The sequence below is a fragment of the Acomys russatus genome, chromosome 6, assembly GCF_903995435.1.
Source record: "Acomys russatus chromosome 6, mAcoRus1.1, whole genome shotgun sequence".
Taxonomy (NCBI): Eukaryota; Metazoa; Chordata; class Mammalia; order Rodentia; family Muridae; genus Acomys; species Acomys russatus.
The window spans coordinates 71,846,073-71,859,625 of record NC_067142.1 but is presented as its reverse complement, the minus strand read 5'-3'; the positions used below and the strand labels follow the sequence as shown (position 1 = coordinate 71,859,625).

The following is a 13,553-nucleotide window of genomic DNA, read 5'->3' as shown; positions in this document are numbered from 1 at the left end:
CTAAAAATATTCTTACAGAGGTTTCAAAACACTCAAGAATTCACCTTCAAGGCAAAGAAGGACGCATGTGCACATCCAACTAGATACTGCCTGTTGATGTAGACACATTCTATTCACATTTATGTACAGCTGTGTGTGTGTGTGTGTGTGTGTGTGTGTGTGTGCGCGCGCGCGTGCGCATGCATGTGTTTGTGTGGTGTGTGTGCATGTGCGTGTGTTTGTGTGGTGTGTGTGTGTATGTATGTGTGTGCACGACTGCGCGCGTGTTTGCATACAGGCTTAAACATACTAGGAGGTGGTCTAACTCTGAGCTTCACCAGCCTGCCCTTGGAGCCGATCTGTAGGTTCTGTGGCTTCTTCCTGCACATGCCTGTACCTTCTGTTTCACAGGACCTGTCTTTTCTTCCAATGAATTCAGAGATATGGAAGATAAACACTTCTTTTACAGGAAGCATGTCAGGCTCAGGGCATTGAGATATTTCCTTCCTCTGCTTTTTACATATTTATTTTTACTTATGTGTATGAGTGTACATCATATGTAGGTTGGTGCTAGTGGAGGCCAGAAGAGAGCATCAGATAGTTTGATGCTGTAGCACAGGTCCTTGTGAGCCAACTGACAGTGTGGGTTCTGGGAACAGAATGTGGACTTCTACAAGAGCAGCAAGCTCTCTTAGCCACTGAGCCATGTCCCCAGCCCCAGAGTGAGGTTTGCTCAAAGCCACCTGCATAGCTAGCTAACTAGCAGAGCTGGAACTAGACCTGTCTTCTGCCTCCAAGTCCAGTGCTCTTTCCATTCCGTGATACTGCCCTATACACAGGGAGCTGACGTTTACTCAAAAAGTGCAATGCCCATCCAGAGAACACTCAAGCAACTACTTTATGAAAAACACACATGTATGAAGATGGGTCAAAAGTACACACAAAAAATACAGGCCATGCCCTGAAAGGATTTTTAGTCTAGTCAACAAAATAAGAAATGTTTTTTCTTTAATGTGCAAAACTATCAGAGTATAGTAAATATTGAAATAGACATAAATTCTTCCTGTTCACTCAAGGTAGATAGGACAGGAGTGAGGGAGTGGCTAGTAACAGAAAGGGGGTTATACAATTAAATCAGGAGGTTATACAATTAAAATCTTACAGTCTGAGCAGAAAGTCACCTTACAAAGAATGAGAAGAATATTGTGACAAGCAAAGTGGGCAGCATGTGCAAAGACCCAGGGACGAGGAGAGCCAGGTGCCTTTGGAAAACTGCAATCATCTGGCACAATTGGAGGCTGGAGTATATATGTTGTGGGGTAGCAGTGAGCAGTTGGTGGAGGGGAGATTATTGAAGAAAGATGAGACTAGAGATGGAAGCAGGAGCCAGAACTTGAAGCTATTTTTAAGGCCCTCATCCCGAGGGAAATAGGGAGCCAATGTAGGGTTTTAAGCAGGAGAGTGTTGTGATCACACCCGTGCTTGAGAAAGATCACTCTGGCGGCAGTGAGGGAACAGATGGGGAAGGGACAACATTAGAAGCAGGAAAAGCACTTATTACTACAGCAATAGTAAGAGCAATTTCTGCAATGGCTTCTTTAGATGTGGTAGAAACCATAGGTATATACTTAGGCTAAATGGACACCAAACGCACATGTCACTAGTTTTTTGTTTAGCTTTCTTTCATTGGTAGGGGTGGGTTCTGATGCATTAAGTGCTTGCTGGACAAAGTTCCTGTGACCTGGAAAGCATTTCTATGGCCAATTTCACAGTACCATGTGACAAATTTCCACACTAAAAATGAGTATAAATCTGCTACTACATAAATAAGTTAGATGGTGATTTTGACTTTTCATCTTCAATCCATAATTTGTCCATATGAACTGAAGACTTTGGTACCTTTATGCTTTTTCCCCCTGTAAAATATCAATATATTTAGGTATTCCTCAAAATCAATCCACCTGGTGAATAACTTCAAATCAGACACTAATGGGATCAATATATATTACAACGGAATTTCTATGACCAAGCAAAAGATGTGTATCATTCTCAAATAATATGGCTCATTGGGGAATTCCTGTTCTGTTATTAAAATCTTAAGTTAGTTTACAGGATATGAAAATACATGGAGAAGATTTGGGATCATTTATAAGTTATTAAATTTATTGATAAATATGGTATAACAGCAATAATTATTATTAAGTACATTTTTATAATAACTTATCACCTATGACAGAGTAATGCTTACGGGTCTGGAGTTTAAGGATAGAGGTGTTTCCTTATGAAAGCACTCTAGGCAACAGAAGACTGGCCGTTTACAGTAGAAATATGTTTAAAATATATTAAGTATGCCAGTGCTTTCTTAAGTGACCTACACCAAATACAATGCTTACTTTCAATGCTAGGATAGCATTTGCGTCACTTGTCCTTTATGGGGCTGAGAAGTGCTAGGTTTCCATGGGAGACAATAGACCTGAGTATCTTTAGATTCCCACAGTCTGATTCTCTACAATGAGGTAAATGTTGCTTTTGATCAGTAAGTAGATTTCTTTCTGTTTGGCTTTGTAACACTTACAGGTGACAACTCTTAGCTATATTTTCAGTCTCCTGTCCTTCATAATGTAGGTGCTTACCAGTCCTCCTCTTCCTTTCATCTCTACTCAGTCTAACCTTGGCGTCCCTCTTGCTACACCTTTTCTCTGTGTGTTTTGATGACTGGATCCTTTGTCTATCCTAAAGCTATTTTCAAACTCTCTTCTACATTTCCACTTGTTAGGCATGTCCCAAGAAGAGGCACATGTAAGCAACTGAAATCCCACAATACCTCTGAGAACACTTGGTGGGGTTTGAGCTATCATCTCTTTATCCCCTTGCTGATAGTAGGGCTGTGGCATTCCTTTGTACACAGGAGGAAGAATTTAAGAAAATGGGCTCTGATGTGTACCAGGCTTGGCCCCAAAGTCTTTTGTGTGTTAGTTATATGCCTTAAGTATGTCTAACATTCTAGTCAATGAAAAAAATGGGGTCATTAATAGTACCTCTCCTATGCAATAGTGGGCATAGGATTTTTTTAGTTTAATGATAACATAATTAGTTCAAAAATAGAATTTAGTTCTATCATTAAATGTTTCGTTATTTCTTCAAAGATGAGTATTCAAAGTGAAGCAGTAATTATAATAATCTCAAAGAATTGGCCTCAAGGAAAAATAAAACCTCTATCATACCGCTAATAGCTACAAAGGGAAAATGGTATTGTACAGTAGATGTCCTTGTGAGCAGCATGGCACACACAGCCATAGTGTTCTCCCTTCATAAAGTAATATTGGGATACTGTGGGGTCTCTACAGGAAGCAGTTAGCAATGCCCAGTCTGGCTCACCACTGAAGTGGTGTCTAAATCTGGGTAACGGACTAGCATATTTTTCAAAGCTACGATCAAGAACTTCTAACATGTCAAAGATGCGGTGATAAGATCTAACGCCTTTGTACTAAGACACGGTCCAGTCTATCTGCACTTTTAGCTTATAATTCAAGGGATGGGGCATCAGAACAGAAATAGTCAGAATGAGGCTTGGCTACTGCCAACAAACTAAAGAAAAAGCAGAAATAACTTTTTTTCTTTTATTAAAAGAACTTGTAACTGTAGAACTCAGAACCCAGGATTAAACTCATACAATGCAACCATATCTGTGTTATGTAACATGGGGAAAACATAGGGACAAAGTTTACAGCTAGCAGATGCTAGTATAGGCGGCTACCGAGCATCTGAAATGGAGCTAATGGAATCACCATGTGTTATAAAAAGGAGACAGCACAGTAGGGAGGGAGAAAAAGAGGCAAAAATGTCTCCAATAATGTGTTATCCTGAACACACATAGATATGGCACTGTTCTCTATTGAATCAAACAAACCATACCATTAAAATCAATGTTACATGCTTACTTTTACTTTTAGAAAATGTGGCTATTTGAAAAAAAGTTAAGTATACGTGTAGTTCAGTTGCAGTTTTTGCTTCCCATGTGGCTCCCATGCTGGTCTATCTTGGCATAACTCTTTGTTCTGCCTTCCATATCAGAGCAGTATTTTTAATCCAGTGTTCCACAAATAAAAACAAGTATATTGGTAAAATATACTAAATGTATATGCCTTAGGAAGACATCAAAATTCAAAACTTTATAAAAAGTAAGTACTATTAAAATAACATTCTTTTTAACCTTTAAAACGTCCTCATGTAAGTCAGTCATTACTTGAAGAGGGAGGAAAGGATAATTCTAACAGGACAGTGAGAGCAGCTAAAGTTGAGGAATGTACCACATCATGGAGTCCACTGACAGAGAGCATGTCTGGGATGTGCGAGGTCCTGGGTTGCATACCTAGTCCCAACCAAAAAATCAGTGATATCTCTTTTAGTTTTTGCAAATTAAATCTGATTTTAAGTAACTCTCAAAATATATCTCTACAGTTAAAAATTAAATTACAAACCATATTAGAGAGTTATTCAGTTATAGCAAGATATTGATTTCTGCAAATGAATTGCAGACTCAAATACAGCTAAAAATATCATTTTTTAAAAGTAAGAAATAATAGGTTATCTGAGAGTTTTTGCTAGGGATTTCCAGCAATCATGTTTCTACCCATTGTTGTTTGTTGTTAGTAGGAAATGAACTCTTTCCAAATTCTCCCAGAGAACAAAGTTACCAACTCGCTAGCTAGTTTAGTGACCCACCCCTGCCTGATGAGTTAATCTTCTCCTTTATAGCTAAATCTCTTCTTACGGGACATTATCTGCACCTTGAGGAATACAAAAATCAGCCACTGAATGGTCTCATACTTCCATAAAAAGCAGTGGGGTTTAATTTCTGGAAGCAACCTACGTAACTTGAAAACCCAGCAAGGTCGGGGTGGAAAGGCTAGGACCACACATAACCAACTTCCCTTGAGCATCCCAAACAGCCACCACTGTCTTCACAAGAGGGTCCCTAACAGAAACTCACTGGTAGAGTATGCTTGTAAAAAGGATCAATTACAGGCACCCTCCCCTGTATCTACAGGAAGGTAACACACAGAAAGAGCAAAGCTCGTCATTGTGAGAGCTTCTGACTACTGTGCGAAGCGCGCACACACAGGCGGGAAGGTGGCCCATATGCTGAGGGGTGGGTGGGGAAATAAGCTATCTCAGAGTCCCATGAGGGATTCATCCTTTTAAGCCTCAGCCAGAGACTGTCTAAAGATTTGTAGACCAAAGTATCCATACTAATAGTTTATTCCATTAAATCTCAGAATCACATTTGACAAGTATTTACGTTCAACCAAATGGTCCCTAGTTACATAAGTGCCAATGTTACTTTCCAGAACAATCATAAAAGCAAAATTGTGACAGAAGGTATGGAAGACATTCTGGTAAGGTGACTGGTGTGGGAGGGGTAAGGTATTCTCTGAGTGGTGATAAAGAACCTCTGTCCCCTGCACCCCATTTCAGAGGACAGGTTAAGCTCAAAGCAGATGACATAACCTTCCTTCTTTTTCTATGAACTGCACAGCATAGCACTGGTAAGGGGGAGCAGGGGATAGTATACAGTGATGAGGGATCAGTTTATAGGTGTCCTGCCATAAACTAACTCACTTTTTCCTAACAGGTATCTTTCAAATCTCCCTACAGAGCTATGTGAGACTTAACAGAGAAGTTCCACAGGTATGGGTTTTTTATATTTTTTTATATTTTTATTTCACAAGCTGCACTAGTCCAAATGAGCAGAACTTGTAGAACACAGCAAGAGCAGCACTTAGTAAGGAGGTAAGGCATTCTACTTCCTGCTGCTGCTAAACAGCCATGGGCTTGAGCAAGCACTTAGCGTCTGTGTATTTTACTTTTCACCTGTTACAGCAAGTGCTGAATTAGGCCAATACTTTTTTAACCCATTCATTTAATATTAAAAATAAATTTATAACTGTACATAATGTTTTCCAGATTATATGGACACAGATACGCATATATAAACTTAATCTACTACTGCATTTGATATCTGTGGAGAAGGATCGTGGCTTCTTCATTTTAAAACTTTAAATGGTGCCTGGTACAGCTGAAATAGAGCCTGTGCTCTATCAGTAATAGTTAACAGCAATCAAGCTGTTATCCCTGTACTGAAAAAAAAAAAAAAAAACCCTGCAAGACCCCTTAATGAGACACCCTAGACTCAGCATCCTGGGTAGTACTAACTTACTTGCTCTATCTGTGAGGGACAAGCAGCCCAACCTGCAGGCTAAATGTTAAAGCGTAACACTAATTGCTGCAGAACCTTTTCAGTCTTGCAATTTGAAGCCCATGGCTCATGTGCATTCTAGTCATTACTTTACAAGGCAGCACCATGCTACTGGCACTGACAGAGGGAGACAGCAGCTACTGTGACAGGAAAGCAGGCAAAACCAGCTCATTACAACGGAAGCAAATGTACTCCAGTCAATCTCAAGTAAAACTTGAAATCATCTTCCTTTACCTCCGAGACATAGCTGTAGAAGCATTACCCAGCCTAGAAGGAGACCAAAAAATGCTTTAGTTCACAAGCAAATGGAGGTAAAGAAAAATCTTCCTCAGTTAATAACCTAAGTTTGCTTCCTACTATTTCCTGACAAAAGCTTGTCACAGATCCTGGATTATCTGGAAATACAAAGTGTTCCAAGCACCCAGACTTAGTCAGATGTACTCTGCTTGGTCCAGCCTGCTCTGGGTCAGGACATGTGAACACTACTCAATTTCCTGAGTGTAGAAATGTGTGAGGATAAATCCCTAGGCTCTGCAAACCACAAGCCAACCTCCATTTTTGTTGTTGTCTTTGAGACTGCTTCCCACCAGCTGCTCCTCCACGGCTTCTTCTTGCTGGTCACATCATGCAGGAAACTTGTCAAGGTAACGTGGGAGACAGTGCCTAGTGTGAGCCGCACGCATGGTGTGGCCAGACAGACCACTAGCAAGGATGGAGGAAAGTTTAATTTTAAAATGTCCAAGTAGACAAGGAAGCCCTCTTTTCTTATTCCATTCTGTGTTATTCCTATTTCAGCCTGTGCCTCGGTGTGCAGGGGTCTGCCTGGGGGCAGGTCACTGAAGGCCACGGAAGCCAGGGCGCCGCAGCAGCACAAGCTGACTGGCAAGTTTGTGGCTGGCCAATGTGTATTTTCAAGCACTCTCTTCACTGAAATAACAGGCTGGACTTCACAAAATGAACAGAGACTCCAAACAACAAAAAACAACCCAGCATCTATCCTAACATTGCAAATTTCTTAGATATTACAGATGCCGCCCAACACTGCATGCACTTGCTTCCCATATGTGAACAAAGCTGAAGCATCACAGGACGAATTTGAATGCAATGTTAACCTTCACTTCAGTTTTTCTTTTCTGAGCTGACGACACAATTTTAGTATTATCACAACGGAGCTTCTGGCTAGAAAAAAAAAGAAATTAATGGATGGATTTTAAAAAGCTTGGAGACTTAAAAAAACAAACAACTTTCAAATATCTATACTTGATGGTGCAAAGAGCCAAGATGAACGTATTTCAATTGCAACTTCCAAACTAAACTCACAAATTACTACCATTATGCTAAGTGTTAGCTACCCCACTGTGCAGTTTTGCTTTGTGAATTTTTACCTTCCTCTATGAACACTTTTAGCCACTGATCGCACAGCCTTTCAATGTTTTCTGCCTTTTCCTTTAAATAAACTGGCTGTGGCTCCTTCCATCTGGTTCCCCTTCCGTCAGCAACCCTGCACCTGTTCACACCTCCTCTCCTGTTGGATTCCACTGAACATTTCCTCCTCTGCCAGGGCTATTCTGGCACTCGCAACCTTTCTGTCATTCAATCCATCTGTCAGAAGTGAACTTTGTTTACCGCAAGCTTCTGCTTTCTTCTTCAAGAAGCGAAGCCCCTCAAGGTCATTGTCAAGTGAACTGTCGGCAGGGACTGAAATCCTCTCCTGTCAGCCAGCAGAAGATGAAGTTCTGTTGTGTAATTCACTTGTGAAAATTACTTTTGGGTTCGGGAAGACAATAATTTGGAGTCAAAGTAGTAAAGACAGGGTGTTTTAATGATCATTTGTAAAAAGCAGACAGCTGATATGTATTTTCTTCATGTGTGTCTGCACTTCCCATTATATCAAGTATGAACTATATGTACCAGAAGCAAAATAAAAGTTTTAAAGTGAAATCAAAATATCACAAACAAGCTTACACCACGTAAAAATTGCTTCATAGTATGCAGCATTAACTTGAGGGGTAAATATTTTCACTAATGAATTAGCCAAGGAGAAAGTATTCCAATTAAGAAATTTTACACCGAAAGGCTTAAAATGTGCAAATGTGTACCATTTCAATATTAAGCTAAGGATTAACACACAGTTCCATCACTGCTTTGAAAAACTTAGAACCCGGAATATACATAGCAACCCATGCACATTTTAAATCTAACACTGAAAAATAAGGTTCTGCTTAAATAATAAGAAAATCGAGGCTGCCAAGTAAGCACAGAATCCACCTAGAGATGTGTGAGCTGCCTGACCGATCACTCTGTGAAGAACAGCAACCCACAGAAACGAAGTAGGAACTGTATGTTCCGTTAAATGTAGATTGTTATCTACAGCTACGGGGTACTTAGTCTCACAAAACAGACATAGACCCCTCAGGGGTTTAATCACTTATTAGTATTTTCAGATACTCTTATTCTACAGGAAAGACTCTTTTCAAATTTATTGATTTAAATTTATAAGGGGAAGCTGTTTTTTTTTTTTTTTTTTTTTTTTTTTTTAGGCATATAACCAAAGCCTCATCACAATGCACACCTAAATATGACAGGATGGCATTTAGTCAGGGGGCTGCAGGACATTGTACAGGATCACCCCGGATTTAATCAGATCTCAGATGCTTATGCTAATTAACTCCAAAAGCCTGCAAATTTTTAAATAAATTCCTCAAAATTTAAAGAATTCAAGCTTTTCTTTTAAAAATTGAAAGCAGGTTTTAATTTTTAACTAGTCAAGAAAACACAGGGAATTTAAATTTTGAACCTGAGGGTTTTGATTGGTTAAATATGGACAATTTATAAAACAGGTTTTTCTCTAAGCAGTTTTCTGGACATGTGAAGGAAATCATTGTTGTGAAATACAAAGCCAAACAAAATTTACAGCTTAAAATCTAAATGAAGGGACATTTTTAGCACCAATTCCCAGTATATTACTAACCTTAAATATATTATTTAAATCCTTTTATAATATGCAATAATATTTAGTATACAATTTTATATTGAAAATATGGGCTCAATGGGGAGTGTTCTTTTCTTACCTCCCTGAAATATAATTTCTAAATAGTTTCTACTTCATGTGAAGAAAATTTCAAAACGGATGTGCCTAGCAAGCTTAATGCCTTTCTGGATATTTTTTCTCTTTAGTGTAATCTGTGTTCGATGGGAGTTTGCTCACCTGGATCCTGCTTCTGAATGGCACTGAGCAAGTGCCGGTGATTAGGTCACTTGTGTGGTGCATGTGCTCCATAAAAGAAGCAAGCATTAGCAGAAGGCTAGTCTAGCACAGGCTCCTCGCGCCTCGGTGAAGGAGCCCTTGCCCCCAGAACTCTGTGGTTCAGAAAGACACTGGGAGCCTTCTTTTGGAAATTGATAGATAAGACCAGGAACAAAGGGAAAGAGCCACTGAGCATCACTTTAGCAGCACCTGCAGCACCACTTGGGTGCCTGAGTGCATGCACACATACTTGCTTCCCTCTGTAAAAGCACAAGGCAAAGAAAAGGAGCAGCGTCAGGGCTACTCTTATAGAAGAGCGTACTCAGAAATTCAGAGAGCACAAATGTTTTCTGCCTAACATGCAATGTGTTCAGTTTAATCTTCGAAACAGGAAAACTAAGGATGAGAAAGTTTAGTTTGATAACAACACCTGAAACATAATTCTACAGAAGAAAAAAAAAGGCACTAGTTACGTTGCCAGGTTGCAGTAGAGAAGAGGAAAGCCGTTTCTAAGGGCACTACTAGGTGAAGACTGAGCTGATGTCGTTCACATCTTTAATGCCAGTTTTCCTAAAACAGCATATGGGTGTGGGATGGAAGGTAAAACATGTAGGCTCCTTAATAAAGAACCGAAGTTAGCTTCTCTTCGTTCTGAATGTGCCTGGCTGTTCTGCTTTTCTAACAACTGTACAGGCTGGAGACACTACCATTTGCTCTGGCTTATTGATTTTTGTCTGCCAATGTTATTTTGACAACAGAGGATATCCATTTTCCACCCTTTCTCTCAGCCACCTTTAGGCAAGTCCTGCTTTAACACTTAACAATATTGCAGTTCTATAGGACAAAGGCCTGAGACGTTTTCACAGACTCGATGAGGGGGAAGTGGCTTGCAAGCCTTCTGCTAGGAGCTAGGAGAGGCTAAATGGCAGCTTTAAATCTGCTGCAGCCGTTTACTACTGTGCCGCTACATCAAATAAGTTTGATTTTTGACAGCACCAAATTAGATTTATTGCAGAAACTGCTGCATAAATAGCATATGGCTATGTTATACCACCTATTTCAAATCCTGGTAATGTTTCCCCCTCCCCCTCTAAAATGAATAAGTCGAGCCAAGCTATAAACCTTCTGGGAAAAAAAAGGGGGAAAAGAAAGATAAAAGTTTGAAAACAGATGTAGAAGGCCTGGATCTCATTGTCAAAGTCATAGCATTTGTACAAATGTCCTCACCCATCCTGATTGGTGACCCCTTAATGCACAACCACATTTAACATCTCTGTCTCTCTCTGTCTCTGTCTCTCTCTGTCTCTCTGTCTGTCTGTCTCTCTCTCTCTCTCTCTCTCTCTCTCTCTCTCTCTCTCTCTCTCTCAAGTCATTTGATTTTTGTTTTAAAGTTTGGGCTCTGAATTATGCTTAGAGTTTGTTGTCTACAATTACACGGTGCAAAAACAAAGAGCAAGTGGCTCCATGTCAAACGTACACTTAGACTAGGTTATAAGGAATTATTAAGGAGAAATGCACACATCATCTGGTGGCTTTTAGTTTTCATTTGTGAGAGTCTTCTGTGGTAGAAATCATACCAGAAAGTCTTTTCTAATTTTATGTATGGTCCTGGTGCTGCAAAATGATGGGTAAAATATATAAAGTGATCACTCTGTGTGCCACAACGGAGACTAGAGTGGCAGAGCCACACATGCTGCAAAAGGCAAAGCCCCACGGAAACTGACACTGAAAACTCATGCAATGAATTCAGACGAGCAGTTCCTCCCTTCTCAGTCTCTCTCTAATACTCAAGCCCACTTCCAAGTTTGACACAATCCAAGTCAATTCTCTGCTTTGAACAAAAGTTTTAGTTTGTCCATAGATGGGAAAGACATTGCAAGGTCTTCTCTCAGACCAATGGGCACACCACTGCAAACATCATGGCACTCAGCTACCCCGCAGGCTCCCTCTCTGTGGTCAGTCTTCCCAGCTGCCCTATCTGTTACTGTCTGATTAGTTCTGCTAAGGAGCCCCTCCCCTGCCAGCTTTCAGTGCCATCTGTTCTACACAAGATGGCTGCTGCCCAGCAACCTAACACTGCCCTCCTACCTGGCACCCGGCTACCATCCTTACCCCAAAGTGCTAACACAGGTTCTCGCTGCTGGCAGAGTCAGGATTTCATTACTACTACTTTGACAAGTGCAGGGTTGTTTGTAATTTCTCTTTTATCCTGATTTTGATTGTACAACCACCTCCCACTGATTCAGTTTGCTTCAGTTTTGTTGCTCACAGATTTTACTCTCCACATTAATCTCCCTCTGGCATGTTACTGCATCTGTTCCCTTTTTTATTATTAATTTTCAAATTCCCACCATTTTTGACAAAAAGGAGGTAATCTACACTCTGTTTCTGCCCATTTCATTTTCTTTAATTTGGAAGATAAGTATGAAAGCATGCCAAAGAAGTTAATTCTCCGTTAACAGTTTGTTTTCTGGCATCCCTAAGCCTTTGTATATGAGAAACAGACAGGGATAAATGTTGACAGATCACAACAGCAGAATCGAACCATCCCTGACTCTGATGAAAAGCAAACATATAAAACAGCATCTAAGAAGTTTTATTAGTGGCATGAGCTGTCTCTGGCACCATTATTCCCTCTACTTTTAACAGATAATTCTTTGTGAAAATCAGTCTGGGTGCAGATCAAAATTTGGGTTCTCTACAGTTCTGCCACGGGCTTTCTTTTCGCTCTAGATGGATTTCATTATTTCTTAATAGGATTATCATCCTTTCTCAGCTGAAACATTGCTGACCAATTCAACCAGTAAGGCTTCTGAATAAATGTTTCCTTTCAGAGACAGGTAAAGAACAGAAGAGCCATCAGTGTTCCCAGTAGAACGTAAGGAGCCCCCAGATGCAGTGCTGCTTCCACTAGCCAAGGACAGCATGAGGAAGGAAACGGGTAGCGTTCCCTCTCAGGACAAAGACTAGGTAAGATTAGAGAAAAGGAAACAACATGTTTAACAGAATAATCTCTGCAGCCTTAATTTGTCCACACTACAACCTTGCCAAAGAGGGCTAGCTAGAGTAATGGGTCTTTCCCTCAACTGGCCTCAAGTTTTCTAGACTGAACGTTGTGATAACTATTAGTTTATTTTACATGGATTCATATTAAAGCAGTGACGTCCCCGAACAGATATACACACAATCCGTCTCTCTGGGTTACACAACTCTGTGCTAACATGATTTTCTGTGTCCATGCATCCTCATCAAGGCACAGTTAAGATCTGAAGGAAATGAGGTGCTGTTGGGTCTCTCCCTGAAGGTGACAGAACAAGGACGTGCCAAAATCATGTGACGCCCAGCATGATAAAACACACCAGGTCAGCTTCTGGAAACCCAATGACCAGCCCCCACCACTCCACGTACACCATAAGTGAAATGACACATTTTGTACACGTCTCACAATAGTAGAGGTGCATTCATATAAAATTACCCCTCTACCTCTCGGTCCATTCTTTTGGTAAATCTTTCAGGCAGAAAAGGGCTCTGGTAAGGACAACGAAGTTTCCGAGGCTGACTTCTTACAATATCTTCTCTGGAAAAGGAATCCTTCCTAGACCTCAAAACACAAGCAACCCATCCTTCCCTGTACAGCCAAGGACATGAGAGTGGTTCCCAGTTCTCTCTGAGATGACAGGAAGCATGCTGAGGAGACCACGCATACCATACTTAGCTAGACGTCTGCCTGACAGGATGCTCCCCGGATGCTGCTTTAACCTACCACTTGATACTTGCTGAGGTAAAACTAACTTTATCCGACCCCCACCCCTAACTGCATATAAGGCCTAACTATGTATCAGTGTGTTCCCCATGACGCAAGCCTAACTGTGTATCAGTGTGTTCCCCATGATGCAGACTTTGGTCTGTGTTGGGTCATTGATGAGACTGAAAAATTTCTCAGCCTCTTAAACCATCTCAGGGTTCTTAATAAGCTTCATGTCTTGCCATCAGTGACTCACTGTATAATAAATGTGTGGCTATTAAATAAAAAAAAATGAGTGATGCCTAATAATTGACCTAGTAAAC

At 40.5% G+C, this 13,553-nt stretch overlaps 2 protein-coding genes across 3 annotated transcripts in view; one reads left to right on the top strand and one right to left on the bottom strand.

Moving 5' to 3' along the window:
* The window catches only part of Adss2 (adenylosuccinate synthase 2), an 832,666-nt gene extending 831,356 nt beyond the window's left edge, over positions 1-1,310 (top strand). Inside the window, exon 14 of the mRNA XM_051147969.1 lies at positions 1,301-1,310. The gene's annotated coding sequence lies outside the window, so the exon portion shown is untranslated. The remainder of the gene's footprint in view (positions 1-1,300) is intronic.
* Sdccag8 (SHH signaling and ciliogenesis regulator SDCCAG8) overlaps positions 1-13,553 on the bottom strand; it is a 202,186-nt gene that overhangs the window by 82,087 nt on the left and 106,546 nt on the right. The window lies entirely within an intron of this gene.